This window comes from Cervus canadensis, chromosome 26 (assembly GCF_019320065.1).
Source record: "Cervus canadensis isolate Bull #8, Minnesota chromosome 26, ASM1932006v1, whole genome shotgun sequence".
Taxonomy (NCBI): Eukaryota; Metazoa; Chordata; class Mammalia; order Artiodactyla; family Cervidae; genus Cervus; species Cervus canadensis.
In genome coordinates this window covers 10,673,061-10,682,092 of record NC_057411.1, presented here as the reverse complement: position 1 = coordinate 10,682,092, position 9,032 = coordinate 10,673,061, and positions in this window count along the sequence as shown.

Below are 9,032 nucleotides of genomic sequence, written 5' to 3'. Positions count from 1 at the left end.
CTGTGGGCAGACTTTATCTTTCACAGTGGCCGTGGCTGTGAGTAGACTTTATCTTTCACACGGTCCTGCTGTGGGGATATGACTGTTCCTTTCACACGGTCCGTGTCTGTGGGGTAGACTTTATCTTTCACCCGGTCCCTGCCTGTGGAAGTAGACTTTATCTTTCATTCGGTCCGTGGCTGTGGGAATAGACTTTATGTTTCACAAGGTCCGTGGCTCTGGGAATAGACTTTATCTTTCACATGGTCCATGTCTGTGGGGTAGACTTTATCTTTCACACGGTCTGTGCCTGTGGGATAGACTTCATCTTTCACATGGTCCGTGGCTGTGGGGTAGACTTTATCTTTCACATGGTCCGTGGCTGTGGGAGTAGTCTTTATCTTTCACAGGGTCTGCGGCTGTGGGAATAGACTTTATGTTTCACAAGGTCCGTGGCTCTGGGAATTGAATTTAGCTTTCACATGGTCCGTGGCTGTGGGGTAGACTTTATCTTTCATACGGTCCTTGCCTGTGGGATAGACTCTATCTTGCACACGGTCCATGGCTGTGGTATAGACTTTATCTTTCACGCGGTCCATGCCTGTGGGATAGACTTCTTCACACAGTCCGTGGCTGTGGGATAGACTTTATCTTTCACACGGTCCCTGCCTGTGGGTGTAGACTTTATCTTTCATTCGGTCCGTGGCTGTGGGAATACACTTTATGTTTCACAAGGTCCGTGGCTCTGGGAATAGACTTTATCTTTCACATGGTCCATGTCTGTTGGGTAGACTTTATCTTTCACACGGTCCATGCCTGTGGGAAAAGACTCTATCTTTCACACGGTCCATGGCTGTGGGATAGACTTTATTTTTCAAACGGTCCGTGGCTGTGGGGTAGAGTTTATCTTTCACATGGTCCGTGGCTGTGGGAGTAGTCTTTATCTTTCACACGGTCCGTGGCTGTGGGAATAGACTTTATGTTTCACAAGGTCCGTGGCTCTGGGAATAGAATTTATCTTTCACATTGTCCGTGGCTGTGGGAGTAGTCTTTATCTTTCACACTGTCCATGGCTGTGGGATAGACTCTATCTTGCACATGGTCAGTGGCTGTGGGAATAGACTGTATCTTTCACACGGTCCCTGGCTGCGGGGTAGACTTTATCTTTCACACGGTCTGTGGCTGCGGGGTAGACTTTATCTTTCACACGGTCCGTGGCTGTGCGATAGACTTTTTCACACGGTCCGTGCCTGTGGGATAGAGTTTATCTTTCATACGGTCCATGCCTGTGGGATAGACTTTATGTTTCCCACGGTCCGTGGCTGTGCGATAGACTTTTTCACACGGTCCGTGCCTGTGGCATAGAGTTTATCTTTCACACGGTCCGTGGTTGTGGGATAGACTTTATCTTTCACACGGTCCGTGCCTGTGGGATAGACTTTATATTTCACATGGTCCGTGGCTGTGGGATAGACTTTATCTTTCACACGGTCCGTGGCTGTGGGATAAGCTTTATCTTTCACACGGTACGTGCCTGTGGGATAGACTTTATCTTTCACACGGTCCGTGCCTGTGGGATAGACTTTATATTTCACATGGTCCGTGGCTGTGGGATAGACTTTATCTTTCACACGGTCCGTGGCTGTGGGATAAGCTTTATCTTTCACACGGTACGTGCCTGTGGGATAGTCTTTATCTTTCACACGGTCCGTGGCTGTGGGGTAGACTTTATCTTTCACACGGTCCGTGGCTGTTTGATGGACTTTATCTTTCACACGGTCCGTGTCTGTGGGGTAGACTTTATTTTTCATACGTCCCGTTCCTGTGGGATAGACGGTGGGGCCACTGCATGTATGTGTGTATGTGTGAGTGTGTGTTTACATATGTGTACATACATGCATATAAATATATGCATGCAAATAAATATTAACTTTGTCTGCTGAAAGGCCCTAGGAGCAAAGATACCTCAGTAGCAATGAACACATGGATCTGTGTTTTTTAATACCATTCCCCACTAAAAGGAAACAGGGCTCCTGAAAAATGGCCAGTTCTTGGGCCAGGGAAGAATAGATTCAAGATGAGCTTGGAATATCTCATAAGGACGTGCTCACAGAAATCGTGAATCCGCGTCACAAAAACATGAGAATCAGCTTGAAGGGGTTCCCCTGGCCAAGTCTGGGGTGAGTGACTATCAAACGTTTACGGACAGTGATGAACTATAAACTATTGAGAGAAAAAAGGAATCTATAAGCTCTTACTATTAATGAGCACATAAAGAAATGAGGGGGAAAGGAGAGATCTATTTACAGCAGAATGTCAAGTGCCAACTGGTAAAGGCAGAATATACTGGAATTTTGTACATTTTGCAACCATCACAGAGAAAATGAGTTCAAGCAAGAATCAGCAACAGATGCTCAATCTAGGAGAAAGTTCAAGGAGGGGCAGAATACTTGCATGATCTCAATGTGTTTCCCACAGATTGCTTATTAGTTGTAAGGAAAAAAAAAAAGTAACTCTACAGTGAAGACATAGGACAAACACTAGACAGGGTGACGGAAATTAACATCATTAATGTGAGCAAATCAGCATCACTTATGTGATATTCCAGCCAGGAATGCTGGAATCTAATTACTAGGAAACATCAGGCGAACCCCAAAGAAAGGCTATGAAAACGTTCCAGATGAGAGGAGATTAAAGAGACCTGAGCGCACAATGCAACACCCTACCCTAGGCTGGATCCCAGACCCGGAGCCAGGCTGAGGAACGGGAAGGGGGCTAAAAAGGGCGTAGCTGGGTCCACGGACAAGACGAGAATCCAGAGGAAACGCACTGTGTATTCGGGCTTTACCTGCTAAGGGGGCCATGGCGTATGCTACTGACTCGCAGATAAGTCACAAAATACGTGTACTCATGGCCACATACACATAGATACGGGGCTTCCCTGGCAGCTCAGTTGGTAAAGAATCCGCCTGCAATGCAGGAGACCCAGCTTCAGTCCCAGGGTGGGGAAGATCCCCTGGAGAAGGAAATGGCAAGCCTCTCCAGTATTCTCATCTGGAGAACCCCAAGGATGGGGGAGCCTGGCGGGCTACATTCTGCGGGGTTGCAGAGTCAGACACGACTTAGCAACTAAACCACCACATGCATTTACACTTGCACACACAGTCTACACACACAGAGGGTGCCCAAGGAACAAAGCAAGTGGGGTAAAATGTGAATAACGGGTGAGACTGGGACAGGGAAGCGCTCATCTGTACCGTCTGCACTCTGTTTTTTGGCTGCCCTGCGTCCTCCTTGCTGAGGGCGGGCTTCCTCCAGTTCAGTGAGTGGGGCCGCCCCTGTCGTGGCGCGTGACTTCTCATCCCGGCGGTTTCTCCTATTGCAAAGCCCGGACTTCAGAGCACGCGGGCTTCAGTACTTGTGGCGCGAGAGCTGAGTTGCTCTGTGGCTCGTAGGATCTTCGTTTTGTGACCAGGGACAGAACCTATATCCCCTGCATTGGCAAGTGCATTCTTAACCACTGGACCCCCAGGAAAGTCCTACTATTCTTACTGTTTAAACATTTCAGGACACCTAAAATTATTTCCAAATGAAAATTATTTTTTTTTAAAAAAAGAGCCTGCTATCAACATAATTTGAGCAAGACAAAAACTAATTGGTTTAGGCTAGCCTCCGAGAGTGTAGGTTAGTAGCTAAATAAGCCAGAAATTCACTTTAATCTAGATCTAAAAAATATTGCAAGCCAATCTTAATCAAATGACTTTGCTATTTAATATTTATAAGGCCATTTGCTGATGCAGTTTTAATACAATAGCTTACAAATTATAGTATAGTCAGTAGAGTAGGGAAATTTAATAAATAGTGATGACTGAGCAGCGCGCCGTGGATTAGCTGAGCACCTTCCCGACAGCCTTGAAAGGAAGACCTGCTGAATGATCAGAAAACACTGGGATTCCCGACTAATCGCCTCTATAGATTTGAAATAGATGTTTCCGTTACATTAGTCTTAAAATTAGATCACATTTCTCTTTTGTATTTCAGAATGATGTCTTGGGACTTCCCTGGCGGTCCAGTGGGTAGGAATCTGCCTTCCCAAGCAGGGGACGGGGTGTGATCCCCGGTCAGAGAACCAGGATCCGTGCCGCGGAGCAGCCGGGCTTGGAGCGGCAGCCGCTGGGCCCAGGCGCCCTGGAGCTGGCGCGGGGCCACAGGAGAAGGCTGCAGACCGAACCCGGAGAAACCCGTGTGCCTCAGTGAAGACCTAGCACAGCCAGAGTCTAAATAAAATAATATCTTAAGACCAAAGGTAGTATCTTCTGAAGTTCTCGTTTTTAGTGCTTGCCTTTATCTAGATATTAATGTTGAGATTCCTAGGGAAAAGAAGACAGAAGTAAATATTTTGGGCCCTGTAGAAACTTAGCATCCTTTCGTTCACAGAGAGATACAGAGGCTGGCATCAGAACTTCTTTATTTAAATATTTGCTTCCTAAGGACTAATGTAAACAGAATATACCCTATTGCTTTATCTGTATTCAGACAGCTTGTATCCGCTGGCCAGCTATGCCTTTCTCAAGGAGCTGAGGTTGGATCCCAGATGGATCCCAGGGGTTAGTTTGCATAACATGACTCCAGGCTTTATTTTTCTGTATTTGTTTTGTTTTAGTGGAACCTAATTTGTTATAGATCTGAGATAGTGTTACTTCAAAAGCTTCCTGTTAATATACTGGAACAAGAAAGTATAATTTATGAATTATCTACTATTTATAGTTGAATGCAATGAGCTGATTCTTTGCTTGTTTACTTAACAGGCTAAGTCTATATAGTTGTTAGTGGCTATTAGTGAAATAGTATTTGTTGTTTTAAAAAATGTTTTTAATTCCACCCTGCATTTCACATGTATTGGTTTTGTATAAATACATTTCTGATTAGGATAGGACTTTGAAAAGCCAACATTTCACTTCTCATAATTGCCTGCAGAAACACAAGCAAAATTCGATATCAGTATTCTGGGGTAGACATCAAATCATGTCTCACAAACACAATGAACTTGGCTCTATTAGCCTGTGGTGATTTCAACACTGGAAGGCAGACAAGAAGCAGAACTGGAAGCACCGAGGGAAGAAGGAAATGCAGGAGAGAGGAAAAGAACAAGGAGGGAAAAGAGACGAGGAAACAGCAGAGGACGGAGAAACAGAGAGCCAGTGGGAAAGACGGTGGAACAGCGAGGTGGTAAGAAAAGGGAAGAAGGGCTCGGAGGTAAAGAATCCGCCTGCCAACGCAGGAGGCACGGGTCTGACCCCTGGTCAGGGGACGTCCCACCCGCCAAGGAGCAGTTAGCCCGCGCGCCCCAACTGTGAGGCTGCGCTCTAGAAGCCAGGAGCCCCAGCTCCTGACTCTGCTGTGACCTGGAGCTGCGCTGGGCGACTAGAGACGCCCCCACAGTGAGAAGCCCGCAGCCCAGCCAGAGAGCCGCTCCTGCGCCCCAGCGGGGAAGAGCCTGCCCAGCAGCCCAGACCCAGCACAGCCAGGATTAACTGCATAAAAATAGCACGGAAATGTTATATCTTCAGAAAAGAGAACAGAAGAAGATAAAACCCTAATTCAAAAAGATACCCGCACCCCCATGCTCACAGCAGCGCTGTTCACAACAGTGAGACGTGGAAGCAATCCAATGTCCATCCACGGACGAAAGGATGCAAAGGTGTGGTGGGAACGTAAATGTGCAGCCACTGTGGAAACGGAAGAGAGGTTCCTCAGAAAACTACAGCTAGAGCTGCCTTAGGGTCCAGAACCCCACTCCTGGACACACGTCCAGATAAAACTGTAACTTGAAAAGGTACTTGCACCCCTATGCTCACCGCAGCACTCTTCACAAAAGCCAAGACATGTCAATGGATGCCCATCAACAGAGGAATGAATAAAGAAGATGCAGGGTGTGTGTGTGTGTGTGTGTGTGTGTGTGTGTGTGTGTGCGCGCGCGCGCGTGTGGACACACAGTGGAGTACTACTCAGCCCTAAAAAAGAACGAAATAATGCCACTTGCAGCAACATGGATGGACCTAGAGATGATCGTCCTAAGTGAAGTAAGTCAGACAGAGAAAGATACCACACAATATCACTTACATGTGAAATCTAAAGTTGAACACAAATGCACACACCTACAAAACAGAAATTGACTCACAGACATAGACAAAAAACTGGCGGTTCCCGAGGGGGAGGCATGGTATGGGAGGGACGGAATGGGAGTCTGGGATTAGCAGATGCAAACTGCTATATACAGAATGGACACCGAGATACAGCTGTGTAGCTCAGGGACCTATATTCAATAACCTGTGATAAGCCATAATGAAAAAGAATACCCCAGAAAAGAATGTGTGTGTACATATATATATATATATAAACACACATATATATGTACACACACATATATATATAACTGAATCACTTCACTGTACGGCAGAAATTAACACAGCATTGTAAATCAAGTATATTTCAATAAGCTTTCTTTAAAGGAAGAAAGGGAAAAGAACGAGGCAGAGAAGCAAGAGTGGGAGATGAGAATTTCTCTCTTAGCTGGGGTTTATTGAAAAGACCCTGAACTGGAACCTCTTTATTTACATTCTGGTAAAAGGGAATACAGTGTGAGATCTGCAGGGAGAGAGGGTGGTTTCCTATTTGGCCATTGCTCCTGTTTGTTTAACACATATTTGTTTTGTATTAGCTAGAACTTAGCTTGCATGAAGGTATTCCCTTATACTTGTACAAAATGCAAACTTTTTTTAGAGCTAGATGGTAACAACAGTAGATGACTGGGCTGAACTGGGTGACGCAAGCTGCCTGGAACGGTAAGAACCGGCCGCTATTAATGAAGCAGGTTTCTTCTGGTTGTCACTCGGTGCCCTGCTTTGAAGCGTCCTCTGTGGAATGGTTTTAAACAAGCTCAGACAGAACTTGTCACAGTATCATATAACTGCTATTGAACAGTTCTGAGCTTTGAATCAGCCGTGTATCCTCTGTATTAAAAAAAGAAAACGAATCTGTCATAAAAGTGCATGAAAGTTGACAAGACTTTCTCTAATAGCTATATCCTGGGAATACATATTTATGAACATTTTTTTCAACACTAGCTTGGAAAACACATACTACTATGCTCAGATTGTTTAAAATATGAACCCCTGATGTTAACAATCATAACAGCTTACTTTGCAGCTAAACCTGTGGTTTATTCTGACCCTCAAGCTGCCTGTAATGTCCTCCATTAAAGAAAGAGGCTGTGTTTGTATTTCCTTTCAGGGTTTTAAGTTATGATTAAGTATAGACATTATTCAAAATAACTGTCTCAACTTGTCTTAATGTTTATATAATTTCTTTTCAGTATTTTAATTTATGAGTGGATACAGACATTAGTCAAAATAACTGTCTCAATGTGTCTTGTTTGTAAAAATTTCCAAACTATATCAATTATTCTCTAATATTTTCTCATTAAGGGGTTCCTGGTGGCTCAGATGGTAAAGAATCTGCCTGAAATCCAGGAGACCCATGTTTGATCCCTGGGTTAGGAAGATCTCTAGGAGAAGGGAATGGCTTTCCACTCCAGTATTCTTGCCTGGAGAATTCCATGGACAGAAGAGCCTGGTGGGCTACAGTTCATGGGGCCACAAAGAGTTGGACACAACAAAGTGACTAACACTTTCACTTTCTAGAATAAACTGTATCATTGTTTCATTTATGACAGGGTTTATTTCAGGATTCCCAATATGAGAATACACAGACATCTAGAAAAACACTCCACTATGTTATATCCTTAACAAACAGTTATACAATTCCAAGAGTGGCTTTCACATAAAAGACAACCACCAATGTTACCACTGTCCTTTGTGTTATTTGCATAGCCTTCACAATCACATCTACAGTCTTCTTTGTTTTCCCTCCAAATAACACTATTGCCTTTTAACCAGGGTCATCGGGGCGTCCCAGGTAGGTCAGTGGTGAAGAATCCACCTGCCAATGTAGGACAGTCTATTCCCACAGCACTGACATGCCACTGACCATGTGCAAGATAGAGTCTATCCCACAGCCACAAACAGTGTGAAAGATAAAGACTACTCCCACAGCCACGGACCATGTGAAAGATAAAGTCTACCCTACAGCCACGGACCGTGTGAAAAAGTCTATCCCACAGGCATGGACCGTGTAAAGATAAAGTCTACCCCAAAGCCACGGACCATGTGAAAGATAAAGTCTATTTCCACAGCCACGGACCGTGTGAAAGATAAAGTCTATCCCACAGCCACGGATCATGTGAAAGATAAAGTTTATCCCACAGGTACGGACTGTGTGAAAGATAAAGTCTATCCCACAGGCACGGACCGTGTGAAAGATAAAGTCTATCCCACAGCAACGGAACGTGTGAAAAAGTCTATCCCACAGCCACGGACCGTGTGAAACAGAAAGTCTATCCCACAGGCACAGACCGTGTGAAAGAGAAAGTCTATCGCACAGGCACGGATCGTGTGAAAAAGTTTGTCCCTCAGGCATGGACAGTGTGAAAGATAAAGTCTATCCCACAGGCATGGACCGTGTGAAAGATAAAGTCTACCGCACAGCCACGGACCGTGTGAAAGATAAAGTCTATCCCACAGGCACGGACAGTGTGAAAGATAGAGTCTATTCCCACAGCCACGGACCGTGTGAAAGATAGAGTCTATTCCCAAAGCCACGGACCGTGTGAAACATATAGTCTATTCCCAATCCACGGACTGTGTGAAAGATAAAGTCTACGCCCCCAGTCACGGACCGTGTGAAAGATAGTGTCTATCCCACAGCCAGGGACCCTGAGAAAGATAAAGTCTATTCCCTAGCTGCGTACCGTGTGAAAGATAAAGTCTACCCCACAGCCACGGACCGTGTGAAAGATAAAGTCTACCCCACAGCCACGGACCGTGTGAAAGATAGAGTCTAAACCACAGCCACGGACAGTGTGAAATATAATGTCTACCCACAGCCACGCACCGTGTGAAAGATAAAGTCTACACCACAGCCACGGACCGTGT